This window comes from Triticum urartu, chromosome 2, assembly GCF_003073215.2.
Source record: "Triticum urartu cultivar G1812 chromosome 2, Tu2.1, whole genome shotgun sequence".
NCBI classification, from domain to species: Eukaryota; Viridiplantae; Streptophyta; class Magnoliopsida; order Poales; family Poaceae; genus Triticum; species Triticum urartu.
Genome location: NC_053023.1, coordinates 261,849,890 through 261,864,639, shown reverse-complemented (window position 1 = coordinate 261,864,639; position 14,750 = coordinate 261,849,890). Strand labels below are relative to the sequence as shown.

The 14,750-nt window shown below is 43.6% G+C and overlaps 1 long non-coding RNA gene across 1 annotated transcript; it reads right to left on the bottom strand.

Moving 5' to 3' along the window:
- Window positions 1-6,820: 6,820 nt before the first annotated feature.
- Window positions 6,821-10,518, bottom strand: LOC125536982. The gene is made up of 2 exons (XR_007295395.1): window positions 9,127-10,518; window positions 6,821-8,708 (listed from the first exon to the last, which is right to left on the bottom strand). It is a non-coding gene; the product is annotated as an uncharacterized LOC125536982 (long non-coding RNA).
- Between the last annotated feature and the right edge of the window lie 4,232 nt (window positions 10,519-14,750).

Sequence of the window (14,750 nt, the reverse complement as noted above, 5' to 3'; positions counted from 1 at the left end):
TCCTGCGCGGTATATGATATTGGCCATACATTCCAAAGGCAATTTTAATGTATTGTAACTGAATAATTAAGTAACAATATGATATCTAGTAAAATTAAAAACACATATGATTTATTGTGTTAGAGTGTAGCAGTAGTGTTGTATTGCATAGTTGTTAGATGTAACATGCGAGAACGTGTAGAGATGTAGTTTTGGAGGACCTACAGAGAGAAAAGCGTAATACATTCACCGAACTTCAGAATAAGCTGATTACGGTCACTATATACATTTTGCGGTGATTATACGGTCACTTGCTCACGGTTCAACATCAGATTGCACTCTGTTGACCGGGAAAATAGTCTGCGTGGCACCATGTTGACTAGTTAAATTGACCATGTTCCTTGTGGGTCCCACCTATCAGTTCACATAGGGAAAAGGTCAGATAAACACAAAATTACGCAGGCGCGACAAGACTCCAACCCGTGCACGGGAATCACCTGGTTGTGTATGTGTCTGTCAGGGCCTGATGTGTGCACATGCACGTGTAGGTTGAGCACTTGAGCGTGAGAGTGTGTGTTGGTCGTGTGGTGTACTAGTGTGTGCATGCATGCGTGCGTGTGTGTGTGTGAGTGTTGCGTGCGTGTGTGGTTGCGTGCGTGGGTGCATGTGTTCGTGTGAGTGTTGCGTGCATGCAGTTCGGGTGCATGTGTGCGTGTGTGTGTGTGTATAATCACCACACCAGCTCCTGTGTGTTAAAATAGATGGCTCAACATACCAATACAAAGCCACCTTGTTCGCTATGCCCACAGTCATGACTTCGAACCACCGTCCAATATTTTTTTGTCGTTTGTTTTCATTCTTACTAGCAAGATGCCCGTGCGTTGCACGTAACATCAAGATGCATTTGTATGACTAGTTTATCTTGTGAGAGAAAAGGATGAATGAGGGGAGGCCTTATTTGCAAATATGGAGAGGTGTGTGGGTACCTTTTTGCAAAATTGCCATAGTTTCTTTCCTATCCGTCAGATATAAACCAGATGACATATATGGCAGGATGGCAGGCACACCATCATCACCAACTCTGCTTTTTATAAGAGTGTATTTTATAAGAGTGTAGATTTAGAGCAGATACAAGCCGACAGGTGGGCCCGATGGTAGTGAGATAATGTGATGCAACACTAGAGGTGCCACGTGGAGCGTTTAACTGGTCAACTAGTCGTGTCTAGAGCAAATACAGAGTTGTACGGTGAGCCCATGACTGTATAATAACCACAAAATGTAAATGGTGACCGTAATGAATGGATTCTGAAGTCCAATGTATGTATCGTGCTTTCGCTTGAAATACATTGATTGTCACTATATATATCGCGAGAGAAAGATGTAACATGCGTTAATGTGTTGGGGGCTTGCTTTTAGAGGACCTGGAGATAGTTTGTGTGCGTATGTGAAAGTGGCGTAGAGGGGGAGTATGCGATGGAGAGTGAGATGTTCTTCGTTTCTCTTTATTATGACTAACTTTATATATAGTATAAAAATATACAAATTCGTAGTGCGGAATAAGTATCATTGTGGGCACCATGCAATGCAAATTAGCGTTCATACTCCTCCATATAACTTTGTAATGTTGTATATATGTAGAAATTCTAAAATAATTTTTTGTCCAAACTTTATTCAAAAGGAATGTTGCATGCGAAATAAATGTGAAGAGAGGGCTTTTTAGATCAATGGGGTACGTGATGTAACATGTGTGAATGTGTAGTTGATGCATTTGGGAGGGCCTAGAGAGGTATATGTGTGTGTATTACGTATTCAAGAGAGGCATGGATAGAGGGGCCGGGGGGGCGTGGGAGAGATAGCACGAGAAATGAGAGTGGTCTAGAGAGAGAGAGATGAATATGATATCACGGCGAGAGATTCCCTTGAGTGTGTATATGCAAGGGGGAGTGGACAGAGGCACCAGGAGAATATTTTTGTGTGTGTGGTGTCTGTGTTGGTATGTGTGGGTGTGAGAAGATAACGAGACGTGGGGGCAGAGGGTGTGTCACCGCGTGAGGTCCAGTGGGTCGAGGTGAGGCCCTTCATTCGGTTCCGTCCTGCGCCACATTGGTCGGCCCGTGACGCATTTAGGGAGACCCATGGATGACTAGTCGTACAAGACAAAGATAGCATAATCGTGAAGGACTCTGTGTCCACTGACAAAGCCGGCTAGGATTTGTAACCCTAGGTTCTCGGACTAAGGTAACCCCTTTATCTCTGATATTACTATTCATCCAACCTAACTTTAAGGGGCATCCTATAGATTGCTTTGCTAGAATCATACTCGTCGATTAGGAAGAGAGTTGTGAGACAATGCATGAGAGACAGGCCTAAAGATAATGTGCATACAAGAGACACGTAGGCGGGTCTATGTATATAGGTAGGGTCGATGGGGATTGTGCGTGTGTATGCTTGCGAGAGGAAGAGTGCTTGTGATAAAGGTTAGTGAAAATAGTCGTAAATGGTTACGAGAGGGAGGGAGGGTTATATCGAGAGCATGTGTGCGAGAAAGACACCTCAGGAGAGAGTGTGTGAGCATGTGTGAGAGACCACCGATGGAGAGTGAAACTACACGTAACAGACTGTTGTACACATTGATTAAAGATATAAATTGTATCCAAATATTAGGATGGGATCATGATATTTGCAGTTCGCGTAAGGAATGGTCATTGATCCATCAGACATCTAGATTCTGTTGAATTTGAGCATGTCTATCTTATTATTTGACACAATTGATTCACATAGTTAGTATTTTGAACTCTAGAGAATGCATCGCTTTAGCAATCAAATATAAACATGAGTATAGTTCATGTTGTGTGTGTAAAGCACATTATACATACGAAAGTTACACAATGAACATTATAAATAGCTACCTATGAACTAGCATACATTTGAATTCAACTTAAGGTGGTTTAAAAAAAATCAAATTCAACATGAAGTCCATTCAATTATTTGAATTTGATATCATGGCATTTGTAAATCATACATAAATTATGGGGGCACCAATCTTTGCTCTGATTTTGTACATAATAGCATGTGTAGTCGTGTACAAAATAGATTCAAGTTTAGCTCCTCCATTCCAAAATAATTGTAGTTATATGATTTTTAAGTGTCAAAATTTCAAAAAGAAGCGGATAATTTTTTTTGACTGGGAACTGTAGGGGAAAACCCCCACAGCATATCAAAACTTTATTAAAAGGGAGAGCAAGTACAAGTACAAAGGGGGATTACAAGAGGTAATCAAGCTATTCTAGGTAAGTGAGAAGTTAAAATTACAAGTCTCAAGGTGGAAGAAATAAGATCTATCTAAGGATCATCCTTATAAGCAGGCTTGACCCTATATTGCATTAAAGCAATATCATGGATGAATGCTCTTCTCCATTTATTGAATCCAGCTCTCTCATGCCTGAAGACCTTAGCATTCCTAAGAATCTAGATATTCCAGCATGCTATAAAGACCACTTCGGTGAAAAAGGGTTTCCTGAAGCTCCTGCTAGCATTGATAACCAACTCAGCCATAGAGTCACCAGATGACCAATCAATTTGCAAGTAGTTCCAAACTCTGACACTAAAATTGCAATTAAAGAACAGATGATCTCTCGTTTACCTAGTCTGCAAAGGGCAAAGAACACAATTTACTCCATCCTCCAAATGCCAATGCCTCCTTTCCACCATGTCCTTAGTATTCAACCTATCCGTAATAAGCATCCAAGCAAAAACTTTTATTTTCATTGTACATGAGGACTTCCAGATCCAAGCTGTCAAAGGGTTGAAGGACTGAGACACAAAAGTGTGGGAGTAAAACAACTTTGGTGAATAACCCTTGGCAGTGCCACTCCAAAACCAAATATCCTTGGACCCAGTTACTCTATTATGGCGCTCCAACAATGATTGAAGAGTGACCAGGTCATCAAAAGCCTGACTGGACAAAGGAAGGTGGAAGTGCTGGAACATGTCCTGAGAGTCCAAAAACTCTTTAACAGTGATCCAGGGGTCCCTAACATAAGAAAAGAGTTGAGGGAATCTGAATTGGAGACTAGAGACCTGATCATGAAGCTGCCATTTGTCTGACCACATGAGGGCAGTGTCTCCTTCATTTATCTGGACCCAAGCACACTCCCTAAAGTTTTGCATTACCTTGCATATATCCTTCCACCAGAAAGAGCCACAATCAGAAGTTCCTTGAGGTACTCTGCCATGATAGTAGGAGTCCCAAATTAATGACACCCATGGGAGATCCTTTTTATTAAGGAAGTTATTTGCATGTTTGAGCAGAAGAGCCACATTCTGTACACCCAGATTAAGAATACCAAGGCCTCCCTTGCTTTTTGGTCTGCAAATAAGGTCCCAAGCGGCAAGAGAAGGGGCAGGCTCACCCCTATTCTTCCTCCAGAGGCATTGTCTCTGAATTCTCTCCAATTGCTTTAAAATTCCAGTAGGAATAACCAAACTGCAAAGGAAGAAGATGGGCATAGAAGACAAGGCAGAGTTCAGAAACTACAATCTTTCCCCTGATTTAAAAATGAGGAGCTAGCTGTCATTCTCCTCTTCATGCAGTCCACCAGAGGCATGAAATCCACCATTTTGGGCCTAGTAGTACCTACTGGCAACCCAAGGTAAGTAAATGGCATTTTCCCAATCTGGCATCCAAAAGCAGCAGCTAATTCTGTCATGACAGCAGTGTCCACATTGATGGGAATAATAAAAGATTTATGATAATTCACATCAAGGCCAGTAGACATAGAGAAAACCTTGAGCATGTCTTTCAGAAGAAGCGGATAATTTAATGAGGTTTTCAAACATACATGGTCAAATTTAACATTGTCTATTTAGGTCAATCCTCAAAGTTCAAGAGTACTCTAAACGTGAATGCTTGTGTTTCAAAATTTCGAATGAAGCACCAAAAGAGCCTCTACTCGCCCAAAACCGCGTGAGACCAATGTTTGGTAGTACAAGGAAATTACTTTTCTAATAACTCTGACCCGTGAAACCTACCGGCCCGACGTCCAAAGGTCTAAATCGGGGTAGGTTTGTAGCTTCATCTAGACGTCACGCAACCGCCTCCGAAAAACATTCATACACAATGGCCGCCTAAGCACACATGCGCACGACCGAAATCGCTCCCATTCATACACAACCCCCAACCGGCAGTAGGTCCGAAATTTAAGAGGGGGGCAAAGTTTGTACTTTCCCCAAATTTCAAATAAGCGCGGCCCATCTTCTGTTCAAAAAAGCCAAAAACAAGCGCGTCCTGGACTGAAACATGGTTCTCCCCCCTCTCCCCCGCCCACCCGTTCGATTCCCCATTCGTACTCGATGGTCGCAAAAACTACCTCTCCACCAGCCGCGAAACCCCAGTGTCCTTCGTCCGCCACCCCATCCCACCCATCAACCGCCGCCATCCTCCATCACGCGGGAGCCGATACCCCGACGTCGTCGTCCACCGCAACCTCAACCACAACGCCATCCACGGCTAGTAGTTGAAGCCAAGGCCGAGCCGTCCGTACCCGAGCCAGTTCAACCACGCCATGCTGTGCCTCACCGCTGCCGCTCCAACTTCGCCACCCTCCACCGCACCGGAGGTGTTCCTATTACACCGTCCTTCGCCACCTCGGATTTGCTTCCCCTCCGCCGATATACGGCCACGACAACACAGTCAACAATTTGGCCATGGGTTTGTCCAAGGGTCCATGGTTCTCCAAAACATCGGTTCCCCCAGGAGAAAAAAGAAGATCGCCGCGACATATGGAGGAGACCACACTGGCAACCGATAAGGGTACTCCTCTTCCCTTATTCGTGCAAATCTTACGTGTCTGCTTGCACGGTATTCATCCCACAGAAGACACTAGTTGACCGCTTCTTCTTGATACTAGATGTTCCTAGTAACTCGTGATGCACAAGGTTTCTCCTCATATACTATTTCACCTTAGCTAGAGGTCCGTCGCCCCCCTGAATTTCAATTCCTGGTCAGCTGATTCCCAATTAACGGAAGCACTCCCCGGCGTAACAAGCGCTAGTCCCCCTATTACACCGGGGAAGCAGCGCCTCGGTGTTTATCTTAGGGGCTTGTGGGGCCTAGAGCTACTGGCGCCGATCTGGAGGTCGGTCGAGATTACATGGATGGCCTGGGGGCGCTGCCAAGCACGGCGGTGGTGTGAGGTCGAGGGGAGGGCGGGGCGACAGAGGTAGGGGTTTGGGCCGGTGGTCGCTGGCGGTTGGAGAAAGATCGTCAACAGTGACTAGCGGGAGGTAGATGAAGTCCATCTGCCCATTCCTTATAGATCAGATGGTTCATTAAAAAAATCGACTGACCTATTTATTTTCAGTCGACTGTTATCTTGATATGACCACATGTGGTGGTGTGCTGGAGGAATACCTGCATTTCCTGTGCTCATATATTACAAAATCATACGGAGTAGAATCTAATTTTGTTTGCCATGCAATGTTGTAGAGCTATCATATGTCTCATGTCATTTATTTTTCAGCTACCTGCTATCTGCTACTTTTACAGTGCACTAGTTCTGCACACACTTCACCCATACTCTTACTATTGTGTTTTTATGCAAGGGTATTTCAGAGTCTGCCTCGAGAGAAGCAGAAAATAAAAGAGAGAAGTTGCTCCAGCTTTCTATGCGGGTAAGCACGGCACATTACAGCGCTATAAAGGATGCAGTGTCAGTAGATGGAGACGATAAACGTAGCTCTAGAGTTGATGACCTCGCTCGCAATGAACCACCACCCCAGATGCTTGCTTTAACTTCGCGGTGTCATATGTGGTTGCATGTTCCATATGGTGTCTAGCTTGTATTCGAAAGGCCGAAGTCGGTCTTTATTAAGACTAGTAGAACGCTCTTGCGTTGCTATGGGCTACAATCCATATAAATAAATCACACAAATGGTCATATCAAAGGTTAAATCTAATTTCTCCCTCATACGTCCGAACATGTTAGGACATTAAGCAAGCTCCCCAAAATTTAACCGTATGGATACTCCGGACGCCTCCAAATCCAACCCATATGTTATCCCAACATGCGGTCCCAACAAGAAAACCCTACCCCACGATGCACACTTCCTCTCCTGCCTTACCGCTCAGTTTCCCATCTTAGTAGGACATTTCTCGCTGGGGCCTTCTCCTTTAAAACCGGATAACGCTCACCTCATCTTCACCATGGCGTCCTCTCTCTTTCACACGATACTTATGGACTGCTTGCTCACCTGGAACACATCCTCGTCATAGAATGGCACGGTCTACAGCACATGAAAGAACCGCCCACAGGCGGTCGGCGGCTGTCTCGTCACACCTGGTCACTGTCTGCACCGCACTCGTGTCCCCCGCTCGCAGGAGAGCCGTTAACTGTGGCCATCTGCCACCACGCAGGAGGAGAGGAAGGCAGGGGCCTCTCCCGCTGGAGGAGAGGAAGGCAGACGGCGCAGAAGATGGTGTCGTCCTGGCACCCGTATCCCTGGACAGAGAAGAGAGCGACATGAGAAATTGAGAACAAACATGAATAACCCAATAACCAACTGTCTGTTTTTTATCCAACAAAAAAATGACCTTAAATTAGCCTTATTTCATAAAACACATTCAGAAAGGCTCACCATGTATCCACTGCTGGCAGTGTCTATAAAAGAGCTCTTTTTCCTTGCATCAGTGAGTTAATTTTTTGATCTCTACCAACTGGAAGCACATGTAACTATATTTTTTTTGTACAAACACATGTAACTATATTTAAAAACATGAACATCTGCTATCTTCATCAATAAATAAATAGTAAAAAAGCAGAGGACCAAACCCAAATAATTCGTCATGAATGTTACTGATCAGTTTTGTTAATGTGTAAGTACATCAAACATGTTAATATGTAAGTACATCAAACATGTTCGAACAAGCAGGAGGTGATGCTTTATGACATGTGTGCTTGGAACACAACAATCGGATGAATTGGAAGAAAAAAGATGAAGTGAGTTTAGAGATCGATATGGCGATAGAAAAGTAGATGGCTGAGAAGAACAGAGGAAATGAGAGGAGTAATTAGAAAGGGAGAAAAAGGTCAGCAAAAGATCGCCTGGTCATTCATGTTAGTTTCCTCTCCAAACTTAATGCATCCGCCAAACCTTGAACAAGAGAAGGACGGGGCGCGTGCCTGCAACCCATCATCTCCTCGGCTCATGATTAAAAGAAATATTTCAGATATTAAAGTACCAAAAAATATGAGCAGTGTCACGATCAATCCAGTAAATACTATAGGGCTTCACTAATTTCAGAATATTGGCCCTGAGATAACATATTTTGACTTTCCTTTGCCCATATTAACATATCGTTGCTGACATATAATATACTTTTCATCAAAGATAATGCAAGAGGAATTTAATAAACAACATAATCATGATCTTTAATTTTTTGTTAATTATTTGAAGTAAAAACAGGATGCTATTCACCTGAATATGTAAAAACATCAAAGTAAATATATCTATTTTTTGCCCAATTAATTTGAATATCGACATACAAATCCAGCATGTTTATGGAACCTTGTAATGGGAGTGGTTTGCCAAGGCTCGAATCCATAAAGAATGAAGCTTTGAGATATTGGTTTCAGGATGATACTGAATAGTATTGTATTTGGGTACAAACTGTTTGCTTGAAGGAAAAATTGAACACCATTAATTGACCCTCTTATCATTTCACTAATTACCTACATATTCAAAAGAAGAAAACTTCAGTACACACACATAGGCAGTATAGCAAGTAACACACCACTGATATGGAATGCCGCTGAAGAGTAATTCATGTAGCTTAGAGAATCATGCTATTTTTTCCTGATTAAAGAGACCAACTGTGTTCACCAATTTAGCAAACATACACCTAAAAAATTGACTTGCTAATTCCAGAAATGTTGATGCAACAACAATGCATCAAGTTGTGGAGTATAAATTATTTTTTTGTCTTTACAAAAATGGTATGACAAGCTCACGCAATCTAGAATGAGTGTTTTTAGCATGGAGGATTATATTGATGTACGTGATTAAGAAAGCAAGCAAATAATTAGTTATATGTACAATAGTCGCTAGTGTACCTTTAGAAATGAAAAATCCTGACAAACATTGACTAACCTCTGGATTGTTGCTTCTTGTAAGAATGCATCAGGAACCTTCAACATGTCCTGGATTAGGAAAACATGAACCCTCCAGCGTTTCTCGGTAAAATGAAATGAAAAGGTCTTATGTAGATGCTACAACAAAATGCTATCAAATGATCTCCACTCAGAACTACTTGAAGTATTTTCATCTCCATTTTTTTAAGATTCTTATGAATGTTGAGATCAATCTGCATACTGAAGGGCCAAATGATAACAAAAGCTAGTAAAACAATCTCATAAATATTTGTGAACTTGAGATACCCTGCACGTAGCTAGCAACGTGTATATGCATACTGAAGTAATCTTATGCTTCCTAGGGATGGACCAAGTAACAAAAGCTAGCAACGTATGTGAGTCACTGGCGCGTGGATGAACAGAAGCAACAACTTGTACACCCGTCTGTGCAGCCTGTGCAAAGGAACGTCAGCTTCGACGGCTTGTACGTCCGGGCTGCAGATAACAGAGGACCGATGATAGCTGCGTCCCCAGCAACAGGAGGAAGGGTGTGGTGCTGGTATGTATGTCCAGGGCCATCCGGATGAAAGGCGGTGGCAAACTGAGACATGATGTTGCTGGAAGAGGGAAAGCCTGCAGTAGATGGACGTGCATGGATAGGAGGCCGTTCTCTCCAATTCACCACTACCACAAGCACGACGCCACGGCCATGAGCGGCACCGCCCCTACCTCTCCTCCGGTTACAACATACAAGGATAGCAACACGGTGATCTGTCAGTATGGAGGAAACAGCCAGCGGTGGTGTTGGTGCTTGTACGACCAGCACGCGGCAGCGAACGTCTCGGAGCCCTCGCCCCAGAGCGTCCCCGACTCCCGCAGCACCGTCCCCTGGTGCTCCTCCTCCACCTTCCTATCCTTTCCCAGAGACATGGAACGGGCCAGGCCCTGCAGCATCGACGAGATCTGCCGCATTCTCGCAAGCCAACATCAGGAGCCCGCTCGATCGGCTGATTCTACAGAGAAGCTTCTTCCTCCCCTCTTCCATGGCTGGCAGAAGGGACGCGATGAGAGGAACGGGAGGCAACGCCTCATCCAGATCCAGATCGGGCAGGGGTGAGTGTAGGGGAGGGGGCGAGGCAGGCGGAGGGAGGGGCAACAGCGGAGCAGGGCGGCGGGGGGCTCCGGCGGGCGGCGAACCCTAGAGCAGGGGCGAGGCAGGCGGAGGGAGGGGCAACAGCGGAGCAGGGTGGCGGGGTACGGCGGCGGGCAGCGAACCATAGGAGAGGCGAGACCGAGGGAGAGGGAGGAGTTGGATCGAGCGACGATGCGGAGGGGGAAAACCAACAGGAGCACCGGACGAAAAAAAATCTACCAAGATTAACCTATGAAAAAAACCGGACGAAAGTGGTGGGACGAAAATTAACCGCGGAGACTACCAACTGCTCCATTAGGAGTAGAGATAAGGAAAGATATTTTTTACATGAACCACCATCCCATGAGCACCAGAAGACAAATAGCTAGTTAGGGCATTGGCTGAGTCAGTGACAAGCCCAGCAAAGACAGGCATCACCTGGAAGCCAACTAAAAAGCCGCGATGGTGACGAAGCAGCCCGCCTCCCACCAGGCTCTCAGGTCCTAGATGATCATGCTCACCACTCCAGCCGTATGTCTAACTTGTATTGCTTCCAATTTGGTTAAATTGCATCTGCTTAGCTTACACATTATACCTTTGAATATGACATGCCTTTCTGTTTTTGGTACATACTAGTACATCTGTGTATTGACCATGTTCTTACATCGAACTAATGTTCTTGTGTATCCCTCATCAATCACTTATGATGAGGTAGTCAGGCAAGTGGACAACTCCTCATTTAAAGAATGCAACGTCAGCCTCCCGACATGATTCTCAAGAAACAGCAAGGCTAGATGAAGATAGTGAACGTAGCTCTGTAGTTGATTACCGCATTTCCCCTACACTAGCATCGCAGGAGCTTGCTATAACTTGGCAGCGTGATATGTGGTTGCATGTTGCATATGGTGTCTAGATTGTAATTCTTGAAATCTGGTTAAACTTCATGTGCTATTCTACTTAGCTTATACATTATACCTATTAACGTGACATGCCTTCCTATATTTAGTACATAGTACATCTGTCTATTAAGCATGTCCTTACATAAAACTATTGTTTTTTCTGTATCCTGCATCAATCAATATGACGAGACACCTTTAGTATATGCAGTGCGATATTAGTTGCATCTTTCATATGATTTATAGCATGCGCTGCTTCTAATTTGTTGAAATTCCATTTATGATGGGACGCTTTTAACTTGGCAGAGTCATATTGGTTGCATCTTTCATGTGGTGTCTAGCTTGCATTGCTTCTTATTTGTTGGAATGGTTTCTGCTTAGTTTACACAAACAGTTGTGAACATGCCATGCCGTCCTGTTTTTCGTACATATTCCATCCTGGTACCATGTGTTTGCCTTACATCAAAGTAGTGATTGTTAGTATCATGCATGAATGAGTTCCGATGAGAGAATTTTGTTGCTTTTTCTTGTCGGTTTTACTTGAAAATTCAAAATCAATAAAGCGGAAAGAAGTTAGCAAGGCAGCAGATGAAGGTGCTCCTTCCAAACGGAGGGCCTCTACAGTTTCTACTCCTCCATCCCCCAAGATGATTTCCAAGACAACACATGCATAGACACTCAACGTAGTTGTGTTTATGATGAGCACGTCTCCCCTAGTGCACCATCACCGGTGCTCCCTCTAACTTGACACTATTATATGTGGTTGCATGTTATGTGTGATGTCTAGCTTGTATTGCTTCTAATTTTGTTAAATTTCATTTGCTTACTTTACACATTATACTTGAATAAGACACGTGTTCCTATTTCTAGAACATACAATAGCTATCTACCACACCATGTTCTTACATCAAATTACTACTGTTGTGTAACCTGCAACAATCACTTATCATAAGACATGTTTGACTTCTGAGTGTGATATAGGTTACATCTCGCATTCTTTTCTATCTTGTACTACTAATTTGTTGAAATGGCACTTATGACGAGACAATTTTAACTTGGTAGAGTGATATTCATTGCATCTTTCATATGGTGTCTAGCTTTCATTGCTTCTAATTTGTTGAAATGCCTTCTCCTTAGTTTACGCATCATAAGCTGTGAATATGTAATGGCACTAATGACGAGAGACCTCTAACTTGGTAGTGTGATGTTGTTTGCATCTTGCATGTGATTTATTTCTTGTACTGCTTCACATTTGTTTAAACGCCATTTATGATGAGACACTGTTAACTTGGCAGAGCAATATTTGTAGCATCTTTCATATGGTGTCTACCTTCCATTGCATTGCTTCTAGTTTAGTGAAATGTCTTCTGCTTAGTTTACACATCATAGTTCTGGTTATCTCTTCTGTCTTATTGTTCGTACATATTACATCCTCCTATCATGTGGTTGTCTAACATCAAAGTTCAGTTCGTCTGTATCACGCATCAATTTGTTCTGAAGAACTAAATTGTTATTCGTTTTTCTTGTCGGCTTGACTTAACATGGCACAGAGAAAGAGGAAGAAACATAGAATGGCAGGGAACGGGAACTGGAAGAATCCTGCAGATTCTGCTGGTACTTATGGTGCAATAGAAGGTCAAACTCCAGCGAAAAATTCTACAAACAGGGTATCCCATGCTACACGAGCTGCAGAAAAAGCCAAACAGAAACAAATAGCTGCCACCAAACAAGCAAAGACAGCTCTAGTTCTTGCAACACCTTCCACTGTACTACCAGCTGCACGGTTTACTCGTGCGTCAACTGAGCTAGCAGCACGTTCCCAAGCTCCCTTGCCAGCTGACACTACTTCCCAAGCACTCTTGACACAAGACGAGTTGGCAAGATCAGATGAACCTTGTGAGCTTCAACAGCAAGAAGGCAGTTGATGAGTGAAGTTACAGTTGCATGCTTCTTTATATGCAGTCTCATAGTTTGATGTACACTAACACTTCCTATGTTTGTTGTTGGACTAGAACCTAGGCGCAAGAGGAAACAAACATCAAGGATAATGCTCGATAGGTTAACTAAATATAGAGGAGGAAGAATGGAGATCTGTTTTGAGGCAGGTTTAAAAAGGCCACGTGATGCTACAGAGTCAGGCAAGTTAGTATGAGAGGCAGCGGTTGCCGTTAGGTGTCATGTATGTATCTTCCCAACATGGATTCAGTACATGAATGATAAAGACGAAACCCAGTTCAACACCTTCCTCGACCATTTATCTGTAAGTATGGTTATGTATGGAAACCAGTAATATCGTCTTGCTCTATCCCATACTTTCTAGGTTGCTGATAATGAGACTCCCATAATTTTCAAAAGATGTGGTTCAAGTTGGATAGTGAAGATGATGCAACCAGAAAAGCTTGCACCCATGTTTTCAAGTCTGCTCTGCGACAGTATCGGTATAACTTGAGGAAAACTCACTTTGAAGGCAAGGCTAACAGTGAACTTTCCCAAACATCTCCAGTGGAAAATATATCGGATGAAGACTGGAGGGGCCTCGTTAAACACTGGTCTGATCCGAAGTATCGGGTACATTATATATATGTGATCAGATCACATGTTGAAGTCCTATTTACGCATGTGACACACAAATCTATCTTCTTGCAGGTGAACTATTCAAAGAACAAGGCCAACCGTACGAAAGTGAAATTCCAATAGATGACAGGATCTCGTAGCTATATTGCACACTGCGAGGCTCTTGTAATTAGCTATTATCAGATCTATATTGACTTGTTCCAAATGCATAGGAAAGCCCGCGAGGACCAAAAAGTACCTGAACCAAATGCTGTGGAAATCTTCAAGGGCTATCACACCAGCAAGAAGAAGGGCATGACTACACCAGTCAAAGCCGCTGTTGTAAGTCCTTAATCCTCATGCCTTTTAACTAGTAGTTACTCTGACTTGTGCCTTGAACTACATGGTTTGGAGCCAATGTGTATTACTCTTTTCAATTTTATACACGATTGTCTTAGCGTATCATTGCACCTTACAAGGTTTAAAAGAGAGGACACTACAAAAAAAAGACACATCCATGACATTTTGGGCCAAATGAATTTTTTTTCTGTCATACATATGACACTTCTATGACGATAATTGTGACAAAACCCGGTATCATCATAGATGTGGTGGGCTCCTACTTCTATGACAAAAAAATCATGACAAAAAATAGGCTTTTCGTCCTGGGCGGGCTAGAGCCACAGCTGCATGACATTCTTTGGGCCGTCCATGACGGAAAAAACCATGGTAGAAGCGAGGGGGAGGAAAATTTCGGGGAGTTCCAGGTTACGGTGGGAGGTCGGGGGCCGAGCGATGTGCATTTCTCTCATACACGTACGCGCGTGTTTTCGAGGCGTTGGCTCTAACTGAACCCGAGTGATTGCACTGCAGGCTACGCGTTACTAAACCCGAGCGATCGATCAATGGCTGTTAACTGAACCCGATCGAGCGATTCCTTCGCTACTGCTGCTAACTGAAGCCGATCGATGGGATGAACAGTGAGCGTTGCGGGGGGGGGGGGGGATGAACAGTGAGGGGTGGCGTTGCCTCTGGATGAACATGACCCCATTGTGTGGTGGA